The following is a 15,780-nucleotide window of genomic DNA, read 5'->3' on the forward strand; positions in this document are numbered from 1 at the left end:
TCCAAATTTTCTACTTTTTTTTCCCAATTTCTATTTTTAGAATTAAGGTTTTATTTTTTATTTTTTTTTTTATTATTATTTTTTTTAGAAAGTTTCTATTTCTAAGCTATTTTATTTTTTCCTATTTTCTAATTCTAGATTCTGATTCTTCTTTCAAGTAACTTTCTATTTTCTAGTTTAAGTTTTATTATTGTTAGAAGAGTCTTTAGGTTTTATTTTTTTTAGAAAGTTTCTCTCTTATTTTCTAATTTCCTATTTTTTAGAAATTTTCCCTTGCTTAGGATTTTTTTTTCTAGCATTATTTTAGTAAATTTAATTTATTTTTGTTTTCTTTTTGTTTACAGGAATTGAGGAAGGAAGCTGCTAAATAACATTGTCTTCAAAAGGAGGAGCTCCCTATTCTTCATACATCAATCATCTCCTTTTCCGGGTTCTTTCTTCCCATTCTTATTTACATAGTTTTAACTTGTTTTAGAATCTCTTAGTTTCTAGGTCTAGTTTTATTTCTCTTAGGTTGCTTCTTAGTTTAGTTTCTTTCTTACATTGCAATAACATAGTTTATGCTAGGACGTAGATCTCTGAATATAGAACTAGCACCGTTTGATCCTGAGATTGAAAGAACAATTCGTGAAAGATTGAGAAATAATCCTGTTGAAATGGCGAATGAGACTGAAGTTAAAGCTCTCAAAGATTATTCAGCTCCTGTCCAATTTAATGTGCCTTCATGCATAGTGTTGCCAACCACTACGGCAGCACACTTTAACTTAAACCCGGAGTCATACAATTGTTGCCATCCTTTTATGGATTGGACAAGGAGGACCCATATCATCATGTGAAAGAATTCTTAAACATTTGCTCCACCTTTAAGTTCCAAAACTTCTCAGACGATTCGATCCGCCTACGCCTGTTTCCTTTTTCTTTGAAGGATAAGGCGAAAGCATGGTTGAATTCTCTAGAAGTTGGATCTATCACTACATGGGACCAACTGTCTAAGAAGTTCTTAAACAAGTTCTTCCCCGTTCACAAAACCAATGCCCTCCGTAGAGAAATTACTAACTTCACACAAAAAGAGGGCGAGCACTTTCATGAATGTTGGGAAAGATGGAAGGACTTGCTTCTTAAATGTCCTCACCATGGTTTTGAGAAGTGGCAACAAGTTCAATACTTCTATGACGGTCTGACACCACAGAACCGTCGCATGGTTGATGCCACCAGTGGAGGGTCATTCGTGACCAAAAGTGATGTCGAAGCATGGAACTTCTTTGAAACCTTGTGCGAAAATTCCCAGCAATGGGATTATTCAAATAGAGGTGACAGAAGTCCCCAACCACAAAAGAGAGGTGGTATATATGAGATGGGAGTCATGCCAGAGCTGAGCGCCAAGCTTGATAACCTGACAAAGAAAGTTGATGCTCTGGTATTAAATAATGGACCACCACAAACAGCTCAAGTCGAGGCATATGCCACATGTTCTAGTCCTGCCCATCCTATGCAGTCTTGTCCATCTGGTGCAGCATTCCCAGAACTTCTCTCTGAACAAGTTCATGCTATGAACACTTTTCAAAAATCTGGGAATGATCCTTACTCAAACACCTATAATCCAGGGTGGGCTAGACATCCAAATTTCTCTTGGGCAAAAGGACCACAACAAGGAGGACCATCTGGAAATCCTCCTATGCAACCTTACTCCCAAGTTGGCAGTCAACAACCTCAACAGTTTCCACAATATCAACAACTGCCTACACAATCAAGGAAACCATCTCTTGAGGATACACTCCATCTTTTCATGCAGAGTTCTCTCCAATTCCAAAAAGACACCCAACAAACCTTCCTGGCCAAAAGCTTACATGCAAATGCACAATCCATTGCCAAGTGGAAGTACAATTGGGTCAACTAGCGCCACATTGAGTGAGAGAGAGAAGGGCAAGCTCCTAGCCAACCCGAGGCTAATCCAAAGGGACAGTATGAGATTGGCTCTAATTCCAACCAAGGGCAATATCATGAACAGGCCAAATCGATCACTACCTTTAGGTCAGGCAAGCAGATTGATAACAGAATAGAGATGCTTGGGGATGAATCAAATTCTAAAACAGAAGATCAAGATGAAGCAGAGAGCCATACCAATGCATCCAAAGTCCAAAAGCTCTCTGACTCTCCAAGAGCCACTCATGTGCAACCTTATGTGCCCAAAGCACCATATCCTCAACGTCGGGCACCAATAAAGAAAAGAAATAACTTTGATGAAATCTTGGATGTGTTTCAAAAAGTGCAAGTCAACATCCCGTTGCTTGACGCTATCAAGCAAGTCCCCGCTTAGGCTAAGTTTCTTAAAGATTTATGCACTCAAAAGCGTAAGCAGAATGTTCATAAGAAAGTCTTCCTTGCAGAGCAACTCAGCTCCATGATTCAACATAACACCCCTCCTAAATTTAGGGATCCCGGAGCTCCCACCATTTCTTGCGGCATAGGAGATAATAAGATCGGGAAGGCATTACTTGATTTAGGGGCAAGTGTCAATTTGTTACCATATTCGGTTTATGAGCGCTAGGACTTGGTGAGTTGAAACCGACTAAGGTAACATTACAACTAGCCGATAGATCTGTCAAGGTGCCCGGGGTGTTATTGAAGATGTGTTAATCCAGGTTGATAAATTTTATTTTCCAGTGGATTTCATAGTTATAGATACTCAGCCTGTCCAGAATCTTCATAGTCAGATCCCAGTCATTTTGGGTCGTCCATTTTTGGCCACATCTAATGCTATTATCAATTGCAGGAATGGAGTTATGAAATTGTCCTTTGGTAACATGAATATTAAACTCAATGTTTTTAATGCAGGACAACAACCCTCAGATTTGGATGACATATTTGAAGTGGACATGATCGAGAGCCTTGTGCAGGACTCCTTCCGTACATCTTTTGAAGATCCTCTTGAGACCTGCTTAGCACAATCGGGCATGGATTTTGACATTGATAGTCCCATCCATGAAGTCAATGCATTGCTCGACTCTACTCCTATATTGGAGACTGAAAAATGGAGAGCGAAAGTGGAACCTCTTCATCCCTCTGAGACTCTTCCTGACAGCATAGCTTCCAACTCTGAGAAGACAAAGGCGAGCAGGCTGCTTAATGTTCTTAGAGCATATAAGGCAGCAATTGAACGGAAGATAGTGGAAATACAGGGAGTATGCCCCACGATATGTATGGATCATGCTGTGGAAATGTCGCATAACATGCAAAGGAAGCGTGATCCTAACATAGAAGAAGTCGTTCGAGCAGAAGTCCTTAAATTATTTGGACAGTGTCGATTTGCCTTATTTCGGATAGCACGAGTTCATGGGAACTCACATCACTTATCCTAGGATCGGTTAATGAAAGTGTTGAGGTAATTTCTTTGGCGGACCCCGGTTATAAAGATTATTTCATTCATGGTCCGTTCTTGTCTGGCTGAAGACGTTAAACTTAGCGCTCATGGGAGGCAACCCAGCCTTTTGTTTTATTGTATTGCTTTTTATTTCATTCATTTTCATTTTTCTTAGTTAGTTACTTCAATGTTTGTGGGTAACATTACTGCAAACCCTCACGAGACTACAACTCGTCCACTAGGGGTAACCTAGGGGTTTAAAGGCTTGTTGCATGCGCTAAATGCAATCGAGAGCACCTGCGAAAGTGGTATAGGTAGGATCTTCTTTTCCTTTTCTTTTTGTTATTTTTGCTTCTGTTAATTTCTCTCTTGCCCTAACTTGCTCTTACATTGATAATTTTGGGAAGCCTCTTGATTCTCCGTCCAGGTACTATCTTTCCCTCATTTCTCTTTTATTATTCGTTGTCCCATGTGCATCGCATGATTATTTCTTTTACATTGAGGACAATGTAGATTTTAGGTTGGGGGTGGGAGATTAGGTTACCTAATCAGTATTTTCTTGGTCTTGAGCAAAATTTGTGAAAATTTTAAAATTTTTTCTGGAATTTCTATTGAATTCAAAGTGATTTTGAAGGATAGTTGGGATTTTACCATTATAAGCTACATGATGTTGGTAACTAATGACTCTTGGATTCGGCCATCTGCTTGATTTCACAGTCCATTTTGATTTGTTAATCCATGATTAGACGTTGTAAACATTGATTGAGTCATGATTTCACATATCACATCTCGCTTACACATTAAGCTTTCGGTTCGATAACTGAATGATTAACTTGGTAAAAAGAAGAATTAAAAGGCTAAGTCACATAATCTTCACCATAGGTTTGCTCCCTATAGGTATAGATTTGATTCTCCATAATTGACTTATAAAAAAATGAGGCGACGAGTTTTCGCCATAGGTTTGCTCCCTATAGGTAAGAATTTGATTCCCCTCATTTGCGTTACTGCTCATAAAGAAAATCAAAGGCTGGTAAAATTAAAAATTAATCTGTGAGATAAGTGTTGGTTTCAAGCTTGGTTGTCACGAATTACCAATGATATCATGAGATTGACAATTGGATCTCTTAATGTTTGTAAGTCGAGATTACACTTTACATTCATGGAGCTCGATGTTCAGAAATGTTCTAATTAATAGATTAATATGTTGAACTTGATTATGAAGTTTACTGTGAGCTTGATTTCAGGAGAAAATTCTACTTACCATTCATGAATCTTAGAATTTTCACATCTCAGCTGTCTGTTCACAAGTTATTTGAGTTACAGGAATCATCTTTTATTTCTAAAATTATTTTTCGCATACTTTGCTCGGGACTAGCAAAATGCTGGTTGGGGGTTGTGATCAGGGTCAAATATTGCATATCAGACCCCAGTAATTACCAGATTTTACGTATATGATAATGCTTAATGGAGTATTTTAATTGTATTCTTGTTACAGGATGAAGTCAGGAGCGTTAATTGAAAATTGATGTTAAAGGCATGGATTTCATGATCCAAAGTTTCCAGAGCACGGGATGGACTCCAGAGAACAAATAATGAAGATTTTACACGCCTGGGATTGAGGAAAGCAAGGCAAAGGGGCTCGAAAAGGGTCCAGAATGCAAGATCACATGTTTCCCGCCATCCGATCAACTCGAAACTTCATACACGGGATGAGGGCCGTAAATTAACCGTAAATATTAAATTTCAGCCATAGAAGATCTCGGGAAGTGGTCCAACGGCCAGATCAGCCCCTTAATTCATTAAGTGGGGCCCGCTGGATATCTGGATATACATCAATTTTGGTCCTGACGGTGGAAATAATATGAGAAAAAGGATGGACGGTGCAGATTTCTCAAAAACATTACAGTGGGCCCTGTGTATGCAGAGTGTGCATCGTGCACACTTGCACCAGCTGCGCACCGCACCACCAGGACGGTCAGCGCCAACGCTGACCCACGCTTCTTCGTCGAAAACGGCAGAGCCGTCCAGCGTCTCCGCAAACCGAACCGCGGTCATCGGTTGTGGGGCCCATCTAGTGTCCAAATGGACAATCCAAACCGTCCATCCGCTTCCTGGGGCCGATATTATCATCACCTAGATGTCCGTTTGGTTCCATGCATGTGTACGGACGTTGACTGCTGAAAAAACGCAAAATGGACGGTGAGTTCAAAACTCTGTGGGCCACCGCAACTCTAACTTGAAATTGGGCATTCCTAGCCATTTTTTTCATCCTCCATGCAATGGACGGAGTAGATTATTGAAATAATTATCAAAATGGGTCCCACCATTGCCGCAGCAGCGGGTTTCGCGTCCGCGTAACGGACGGTCGCTGTCCGTTTTTGCGAAGGATTGTGGGCCCCGTACGTCACCCGTATGGCCGATCCGATCCGTCCATCTTGTAGAGTGGTTCGAGAGCTTCAAAACCATGCTGATATTCTTCTCTCATGCGTGCACACGTGCGTGATACAGAGGCCACAAAAGGGCTACCCGGCGACGTTCAAAACTGATCTTTTTGTATTTTCTTCTCTGGGCCGTGTCAATGGACATTCAAAACCACCCATTCTTGACTGAAATTTCGTCCTGAATCCAATGGACGGGGTGAATTTTCCAGAAAATACCTCAGTGGGGCCCACCAATCACGGCTGCGGAAAATTACACTTCGAGTCCTTCTACGACTCTGCCACCGACCCCAGCCATCCAGCAGCTATAAAAGGGGAGTTTTGGACGTGGGAAAGGCATTCAGAACCAGGGGATTCCAGATCTGGAGCAAGGAAGAGAAGAAAGAGAAGAAAGAAGAGAGAGAGAGAGATTGTTTGGTTTGATATTTTTTTTATGAATTTTATTTAATATTTTTTATGGATTTTATGGGTCACTAATCTCTCAGCTAGGGCTGAGATGAAGCCCTTAATTTGATCAGCTCTTGTGTTGGTTGATTTACTTTGAATTTCAATTAATTTGTTTCTTTCTCTAAGTGGGCTTTATGGGTTTAAATTTTATACTTCTCCATCTATGAAAATATATATATGGATGTTGTTTGGATGCTTATTATAGGTGCTTGTGTCTGATCAAGAACAAGTTTCCTATAGAGGAAGAAACAGGGTGCTTTAATGAATGTACATCCCTTATGCCCGACCAAGGATATGGGATATGTCATTCATGGCATTGCTTAAAGGAATTAGACAGTTTGTATGCCCGATTAAGGACACAGATTGTGCTTTCTCTGTATAAGTGGTATCAATCTAGATCAAGGTGAATCAACAGACAAAACAAGGTTAAGATAATTAGGGGTGGATTCGAAAGTCCTAGTGCTCTCTCTCTGATTGAATTTTCTTCCCTGTTCTTAATTAATTTTTTTTTTCATAAAATTGTGCTTAGTAATTCATTCCATTATTTATTGGATTAGTTAAGGAGAATCGTAGATTTGAATTGTGACGACCAGTCCTCGTGGGAACGATCTCGTAATACGTACCGTATCTGCATCTGATTCGTATATTTGCGTGTTTAAATATCATTTAAATCGTGTTGGTTTAAATAAAACATCAGCTTGTTAACTAACTTAGACATTGGTGTTTATAGCACTAGGTCACACACATCAATGCTGATATGCATGGGACACTTGACCCATTTCCTATGGACAGCAATATGGTTGGCCTGGCCATTTGGACAGGCCCGTATTTATGTATTAACTCGAAATTGTTGGAGTAGACCTGAATGTGCGTCGGAGCTATCCGAATGTTGAACGGAGATCCCTGGAAGGTGGGAACCGCTATTATGACCATGATGAGGTTGTCCATTTTCTATGGACAGCATTGGAGGGGCCCGACCATTTGGACAGACCCGTATTTATGTATTAGCTTAGAATTGATGAAGCAACCCGGATGTGTGTCGGAGCTATCCGGATGTTGAGCAAGGGTCCCTGGAAGGTGGGAACCACTGTTATGACCATGATGAAGCTGTCCATTTCATATGAACAACATTGGAGTGACCTGACTATTTGGACAGGCCCGTGTGTATGTATTAGCTCGAAATTGATGGAGCAGACCCTAGTATAACCCTAAACCTAAACCTAAACCTACACCTAAAACTAAAAGCTAAAACTAAACATCATGGTGGGGCAGTGCCCCTGACCGTTGATTCCTTCCTGGGACCCACCATGATGGTTATTTGAAATCCAACCTATGGGTAAGCTCACACAAACCTAGACTGGAAGAAGGGATAACACAGACCTAAACCTATAACCTATAACCTAAACCTACACCTAATCCTAATCTCAACTCCCTAACCTAAACCTAAACCTAAACTTGAAAACCCAAACCTAAAGCCGATCCCGAACCCGAATCTGAATTCCTAAACCCTAAGCCTAAACCTAAACTTATAACCTAAACATAAACCTATAACCTAAACCTAAACCTAATTCACTTAACTTAAACTTACACCTAAACCTAAACATATAACCCGAACCTGAACCCAAATTCCTAAACCTAATCTCAAATTCCTAAACTTATAACCTAAACCTAAACCTATAACTTATAACCTATAACCTAAACCAATAACCTATAACCTATAACCTAAACCTAAACCTATAACCTAACCTAAACCTAAATCTAAACTTATAACCCAAACTTATGACCTATAATCTAAAACCTAAACATATTCTCAAATCCCTAAACCTAAACCTACACCTAATCATAATCTCAACTACCTAACCTAAACCTAAACCTAAACTCGAAAACCCAAACCTAAACCCGATCCCAAAGCCGAACCCAAATCTGAATCCCTAAACCCTAAGCCTAAACCTAAACCTATAACCTAAGCCTAAACCTAAACCTAAACCTATAACCTTAACCTAAACCTATAACCTAAACCTATAACCTAAACCTAAACCTAAACCTAAACCTATAACCTATAACCTAAACCTAAAACTTATAACCTATAACCTTAACCTAAACCTAAACCTATAACCTAAACCTATAACCTAAACCTAAACCTATAACCTATAACCTATAACCTATAACCTTAACCTTAACCTTAACCTAAACCCATAATCTTAACCTAAACCTATAACCTATAACCTATAACCTTAACCTAAACCTAAACCTAAACCTAAACCTATAACCTTAACCTAAACGTAAACCTGTAACCTATAACCTATAACCTAAACTTGCACCTAATCGTAATCTCAACTCCCTAACCTAAACTTAAACCTAAACTTAAAAACCCAAACATAAACTCGATCTCAAACCCGAACCCAAATTTGAATCCATAAACCCTAAGCCTAAACCTAAACCTATAACCTAAACCTAAACCTACACCTATAACCTTAACCGAAACCTATAGCCTAAACCTAAACCTATAACCTAAACTTAATTCACTTAACTTAAACTTAAACTTAAACCCAAACATATAACCCGAACCCGAAATCGAATTCCTAAACCTAATCTCAAATCCCTAAACTTATAACCTAAGCCTAAACCTAAACCTATAACCTATAACCTATAACCTAAACCTAAACTTATAACCTAAGCCTATAACCTATAACATATAATCTAAACCTAAACTTAAACCTAAACTTATAACTTAAACCTATAACCTATAACCTAAAACTTAAACCTAAACGTAAAACCTAAATATATTCTCAGATCCCTAAACCTAAACCAACACCTAATCCTAATTTCAACTCCCTAACCTAAACCTAAATCTAAACTTGAAAACCCAAACCTAAACCTGATCCCGAACCCGAACCCGAATCTGAATCCCTAAACCCTAAGCCTAAACCTAAACCTATAACCTAAATGTAAACCACAACCTATAACATAAACCTCTAACCTATAACCTTAACCTCAACCTAAACCTATAACCTTAACCTAAACCTATAACCTATAACATTAACCTAGACCTAAACCTATAACCTATAACCTCTAACCTTAACCTAAACCTAAACCTATAACCTAAACATATAACATTAACCTAACCTAAACCTATAACCTATAACCTAAAACCTAAACCTAAACGTATTCTCAAATCCCTAATCATAAATCTACACCTAATCCTAAACCTATAACCCTAACCTAATCTTAAACCTATTTCTGTAAACTGACTCTAGTCCTTTCATTGTAGAGATGGATAAGAGTTAGATGCGAGCTAAGAACAATTTAGGCCCAGAGTATAAACAAGGGGTTCAAGAGTTCGTGAAATTTGCGCGAAATCGGACAGATTCAGGCAATAGGATTAGGTGTCCATGTCAAAAATGCAAGAAAATGGCTCGTAAAGCTTTAGATAAAGTAGAAGACGATTTGTTCATAGTTGGGATTGACCAAGGTTACACTTGGTAGATCCATTATGGTGAAGATATCCACCAAAGAGTTGAGGCCACTGAAATCCTTATTGACCCAATTATGCCGGATGACGAGGATGAAGACGTTGACGAAATGCAAGATATTATAGAGGATGTGTTCATGAGAATAATTGCGGATACTGATTTTGCAATGACAAGTAATAGCAAAGATATTCCTCTTATGGGTGATGTCGAATCAGAAAATTTTAGTAGGTTATTGAGGGATGCGCAACGTCTACTTTATCCGGGGTGTGAGAACTTCTCCAGGCTGAATTTTCTTACAAGGTTACTTCATTTGAAGATAATAAATCGTTGGAGTAAGAAATCGTTTGATATGTTGCTTGACTTGTTGAAAGTAACATTATCGGATGGTGAGATATTGCCTAAGTCTCATTACGAGGCAAAATCCTTGGTGTGAAACTTAGGTCTTGGTTACATCCTCATACATGCATGTATAAATGATTGTGTATTGTATTGAAAAAAGCATGAAATGTTGAAAAGTGTCCAAAATGTGAAGTATGACGAAGCCAAGTGTAAGAAAATCCCACAAAATGTGTTAAGGTACTTCCCATTGAAATGCAGATTGCAAATATTGTTTATGTCTCGTAAGACGGCTGAAGATATGAGGTGGCATAAGGAGAAACGCATTCATGATGATAGTATATTAAGACAACTTGTGGACTCTGAAGCCTGGATCGACATTTTTACCTACGAAAAGTCTGAAGCCTGGATCGACATTTTTACCTACAAAAAATTTCGTAGGTAAAAGTTTCATCGACATTTTTTACCTACGAAAAATTTCGTAGGCAACAGATTCGTTCACATTTTTACCTACGAAAACTTTCGTAGGTAAAAGTTTCATCCACATTTTTTACCTACGAAAAATTTCGTAGGTAAAAGATTCCTCCACATTTTTTCCTACTTTGGGTAAAAGTTTCATTAACATTTTTCCGACGACATATTTCGTCGGTAATACTCTTTATCGACAAAAAATCATCTTTTACAGACGAATTTTTTCATTGGTAAAAATACAATTTCCTGTAGTGACCTTAATAGTATTGTTAAGAGATTAGGAATATAGTCTCCCAAAAATTAGTTCAATACATTTTGGAAATTGTTCAAGGTTTAGATCTCCATGCAATTGGGCTGTATTTTAAAAAGCCCAGAACTGTGGAACCAATCCGGAACCGAATCAATTTTCACGGTCCGGTTCCGGGTCGGTTCTAGGGTGCTAACGGTTTAGGTGCTAACGGTTTAGTTCCTATTTTGAAAATCATAGAACCGTTAGGAACGGTTCAGTTCCGGTTTCACCCCATAACCGGACCGAACCAACCCGTGTGCACCCCTAGTGTAGATGGTTGTCTTGTACATTCCCAAAGCAACTCAGGTATCTGCTAGTATGGTAGAATAAGCAGCGGATTGTACGGATTTAGTACAAGGTTTTTTTATTTTTATTTTATTTTATTTTAAATATTATTATTATTATTATTATTTTGGGTTAGCTTGTTAGTACACACAACTGTCAGTACACACACTCCATGTAAGCCACCCCCGCTTGGGATCGATACCAAGACCTCAAGTGTTGAAACGAGGCATCTCCACTTAGTCTGCCAGTTGAGGTATGGATCTGCGTGTGATTTAGTACGAGGTTCGTTTTGCCTTTGCCGTGACTAAGAGCCAGTGTATGTCGCCAGCTCTGGACCCACATGCTGAGTTAATCTGATTATTAGAACGGTTCACATTCTAGATACTACAAAAAAATAAGCTATTACCTTATAATAACATTTCAGTGAATATCCTTAGCTTTGATCTTCAGAGTTGAATGTGAGCCATTGAAAATTCTCTTTTCATTGTTCTAAATTCCTCTGCTTAAATTGATAGTCGCAATCATCTGTTCAGCATAGTTTCTTAGGGTCGCCCGTATAGCATAGATTAAATGGTACGGACGGTTCTGATCATAAATCTACTCAGATTGTGGGCCCAGTGCACGGCGACATCCTGAGTAGGGACAGGCTCAAAACCAAATTCTCCCTCTCTCGCTAAAGATCGAGGGGATAAGTGCATGGAAACCTTCTCATGCACAGGGTTGCATTTATACCACCCGTCATTACTATCACCTATCTGAACCGTCCATCAGGTCCAGTCCCCTATTCTATCACTACTGGGGAAATATAACAGCAAATCAGATCATTCTAAACATCCATGACTGGGCCTATTTTCTAGGGACAATCTTCTACGTAGATTTTTCATACCACCAACTGGATGGCTTAGATTATCCAATCAATATGAATTTTTCAAGAAAGCCCATCAAGAGGTCACTGGACCTAATGGACGGTCCAGATAGGCAATGTGGATGCCCACAAATCCAAATAAAACTGGTATATGGAAAGCTGACCACACAATCAGCCTCCTAGATCATTACTCTTAAATTAATACAAATATTTATTAAGGATATCATATTCATTAAAATAAATATATATGCCACAAATTCCAACACTAACTGTTTGGATCCAAGATAACCAAAAATTAGCTTGGAAATTGAGTATTTGATAGAATAATGATCAAAAGGCCCACAGACTCCGATCGACTGGTTAGTCACTGAATCAAGCCACGACTTCTGTGAGTCTGGGCTGCATTGGCCGGGCTCACCTGACTCGCACTACACTAAAATCCCTATTGAGGAACCGTTGAAAAACAGACAGATTGTTATTGAATCCCAGCTAACTGGGAGGAGTTGCATTGGACTCGTCCCAATCTTACAACAATTTCAGCTGTAGGGTTGAATTAATGCTTTTTTATACATTATACATCTATAGGGTCGAGCATATACATCTCTAGGGTCGAGCATGTTAAATTGCCTGTTGAGCCTGCTGTTTGCTCCGAACGGTCCACTGAACAATGGGAATTATTTAATTAATTCATACATCACACGGCACTCGAGATCTGGTGCAAGTTTTAAAATATTCCCAGCATCTGTTATGTAACGAAATGATTGTCATCGGCTGCATAACCTGTTTTAAAATATTACAGCTCTATATTTTGGATTGTAACAATGTTTTTGTTCAGAAAAACCAAATTATCTATTAAACAATTCTACTTTTTCATTTTTAATTTCCTTTTTAATAATGGTTACATGGACAGAATGTTATGCTGTTCTAGTGTCATAAAATTGTTTTTTTATTTTTTATTTTTTAAATCAGAGAGTACTTTCTCGTGTATCAACCATGGATGATAAGGCCCATCAAATGAACAGTCTGGATCATTGAAACTTGGCTTAGATCCAATGGCATCTGCGGCTATAGTCCCAATGCATCCTCTAACTGCTTATAAACTATAAAGGTGGACCCAAGTTCTATTTTGGTCGTTTGAATTAGAAAAGTTTGCGGGGTATTTTAAAAGTTTTTTAGAATTATAAATGATTTAAAAGAGAATTTTGAAAAAATAAAATGATTTAGATAGTGTTGGCTTTCAGTTTGGTTCAATTATATGTGACCAGTGCAAGCATGCTAGAATCAATTATGCAGCTTGATTCAAACCGAATAACTTGACTCTAAGTGCCAAGATAGGCAGATACGTCAAACATGAACGTATATGACCAAGACCTGAGAAGTTTGATCACCTATTTAGCCACGCACAATAAAATTATAGGACTTATAAATGGAAACGGTCAAACAAAAAGGAAATACTTATCGTCGATTGTAGGGAGCAATAGTAAGATGCCTTTCTGAAAAATGAAGTGATTGTCATGTTATCGGGAATAGTCCAGTGCAAAAGCATAGACTCGTATTACAACTAAAGATTACCGCTATTGGATTATTACTAAGGATCACTGCTACTCCTATGATAGAGCTAAGATATGACAGAGAAATATAATTTGTTTTGTTTGTTGGATTGGTATGAGATAACTTGCTTTGATGAACTCCTTGTTATTTATAGATCTCTGTTGCAATTTCTCTTCAGGCATTTCTCTTCTTTATTTCAACGGTTATGACAGCTGAATTGTTGTCAAGTAAATCTTCCATATCCTTTTGTCTCTTCGTGTCCATCTAACAGTTCTTTTCTGCTTGACCGCTTTTCCACCTCTTGAACTTCTCAGCCAATCCTCGTCATCAAATGATGTATATCATCCATGTCGACGCCAACTATACTTCCATGGAAAGTGCTCCAAATATCTATAAAGATATTTCGCATGCTATTTCTTTCCCGTGCAATGACACATATCCGTTTCAAATTAGATATTTCAAGAACGATAAAAAAAATAGGGTACAACAAATAGTACTAATGAAAAAAGAGGTTTGGTAATTCCATGCGCATTATAAGAGTTGTACATATCCGCATGCGAGTGCATGTATCACAATGTGGCATGTGTGTAAAATATGAGCTTTCCAGTAGGTGAGTTATACTATTTAGGAAAAAGATTTAAGAATTATTTCCAATCTTATGAGAAGCTCATATCTCATAGACACATGTTACATATTTTCCACGTGTGCATTCACATAGATGCATCAAGGTCTGCATGCATGTGGTAGACCACATAAAAACTTCTGAGTGAATCACTCAGCAGTAACCATCTTGTAATGCATTTGCAACATCTCGCCCAACTCTCTCAAAAACTATGTATTTCCTTTGTCCCCACCCCGGTAGATTCTTTGGTGCCGACATGCTATGGTTCAAATGTGACTATTAGATATTATTACCTCGGAAAAAGTAATATTGATGTTTCTTTGACCCTACCTATAGAGTGTCATGTGTTCGGCGAATGGACCGAGCAAATAATAACATAGATGATGTAGATAAATATATATTTGTAGTGGTATGGACACATAATTTTGCACATAAAGGTATTAAACATAAGAATAGGTCATCTCTGACATGCTTAGGACATTGCTTTGCTTGTATTTCAACAAGAAATGAATGTATTGCAATTGGAGATATCTTATTCAATAATAACAAATGAACATGAGAGAACTATCATCATCGAATACTTTTAAATCTAAAATAGCAAAAATCTTAAACATTACAATCTATCCCCCTTAAAACAAATTTCATCCCTAAAATTTCCTAACATTTATGTTATGTAAACTACTAAGGTCATTGTAATTTGTGATGCCTGAGTTTTCACGGATTTCGTCATGATACATTGGCGTATGGGTAGGTATTCAAGTTATTATTAAGATCTACTCCCCTTAAAACAATTCACCCTAAAGATTTTCTTTAAAAAAAAATTCACAGGATTTAGAGTTATGACGATAGTTCCCCACTATCTAGAGTAAAAAATTTTGTTTTCAGTGTTCGGCTAACACGAAAAGACAGTTGTAGTGAGTATGAGCCTGATACATCGATCTTCTGCCTGATCAGGGTAGTGACTTCATTGGTATCCTTTCTTGATTATAGTGAATCGAGATCTTTTACTTGATTAGGGCATTGAGTTCATTGATAATCTCCTAGGATTTAGAATTTGGATCAAACTGCGATTGCTTCATCTAATCCTAGTTTCGTAAGTCCATGGTCCCAATCATTTGGGGAATATCATAAGTTATTGGGAGGTTCGAGTTTCAATTTCTAAGATTGCCCTTTGGGTAAAGTTCAAAGAGGGTTCTTGTTTAAATTCATGTTTGACTTGGTGGGTAATGAATTTCCCTTAGTGTTTCTGGTCAAACCACTATCTTAGAAAGGTTTCTAGGGGCCTAAGATTTTGTCTCCATATTTTCATTTTGATCCTATAGCCAATGGGTTATGAGCAAATCACACTTATGTTTCATTAATTTCGAGAGGGAAGGAAGAAGTTTTAATATATTTAAGAGGTTTGGAGGGCTTGTGACTCAAGGAAGGGCACAAGAAAGGAAATAGGAAGATTATCATCCTATTTCCTTTTCATCTTAGAGTTTTAGTATAAACCTTGAATCCATAAGAGAATAAGAAACTCAAAATATTTTAGTACAGTCTACCTCAAATATCAACTTATAGAGTCTTAAACAATGAAACTCAACCCTACTCAAGAGTCATAATTCAACTTTATTGAAATAGAAAAATAGACTTCAAAAAT

General features: G+C 38.0%; 1 non-coding gene across 1 annotated transcript; it reads right to left on the bottom strand.

Moving 5' to 3' along the window:
• Nucleotides 1-1,033: 1,033 nt before the first annotated feature.
• LOC131247473 (small nucleolar RNA R71) lies at nucleotides 1,034-1,140 on the bottom strand. The gene has a single exon (XR_009171766.1). It is a non-coding gene; the product is annotated as a small nucleolar RNA R71 (small nucleolar RNA).
• Between the last annotated feature and the right edge of the window lie 14,640 nt (nucleotides 1,141-15,780).

Source organism: Magnolia sinica, chromosome 5 (assembly GCF_029962835.1).
Source record: "Magnolia sinica isolate HGM2019 chromosome 5, MsV1, whole genome shotgun sequence".
Lineage (NCBI taxonomy): Eukaryota > Viridiplantae > Streptophyta > Magnoliopsida > Magnoliales > Magnoliaceae > Magnolia > Magnolia sinica.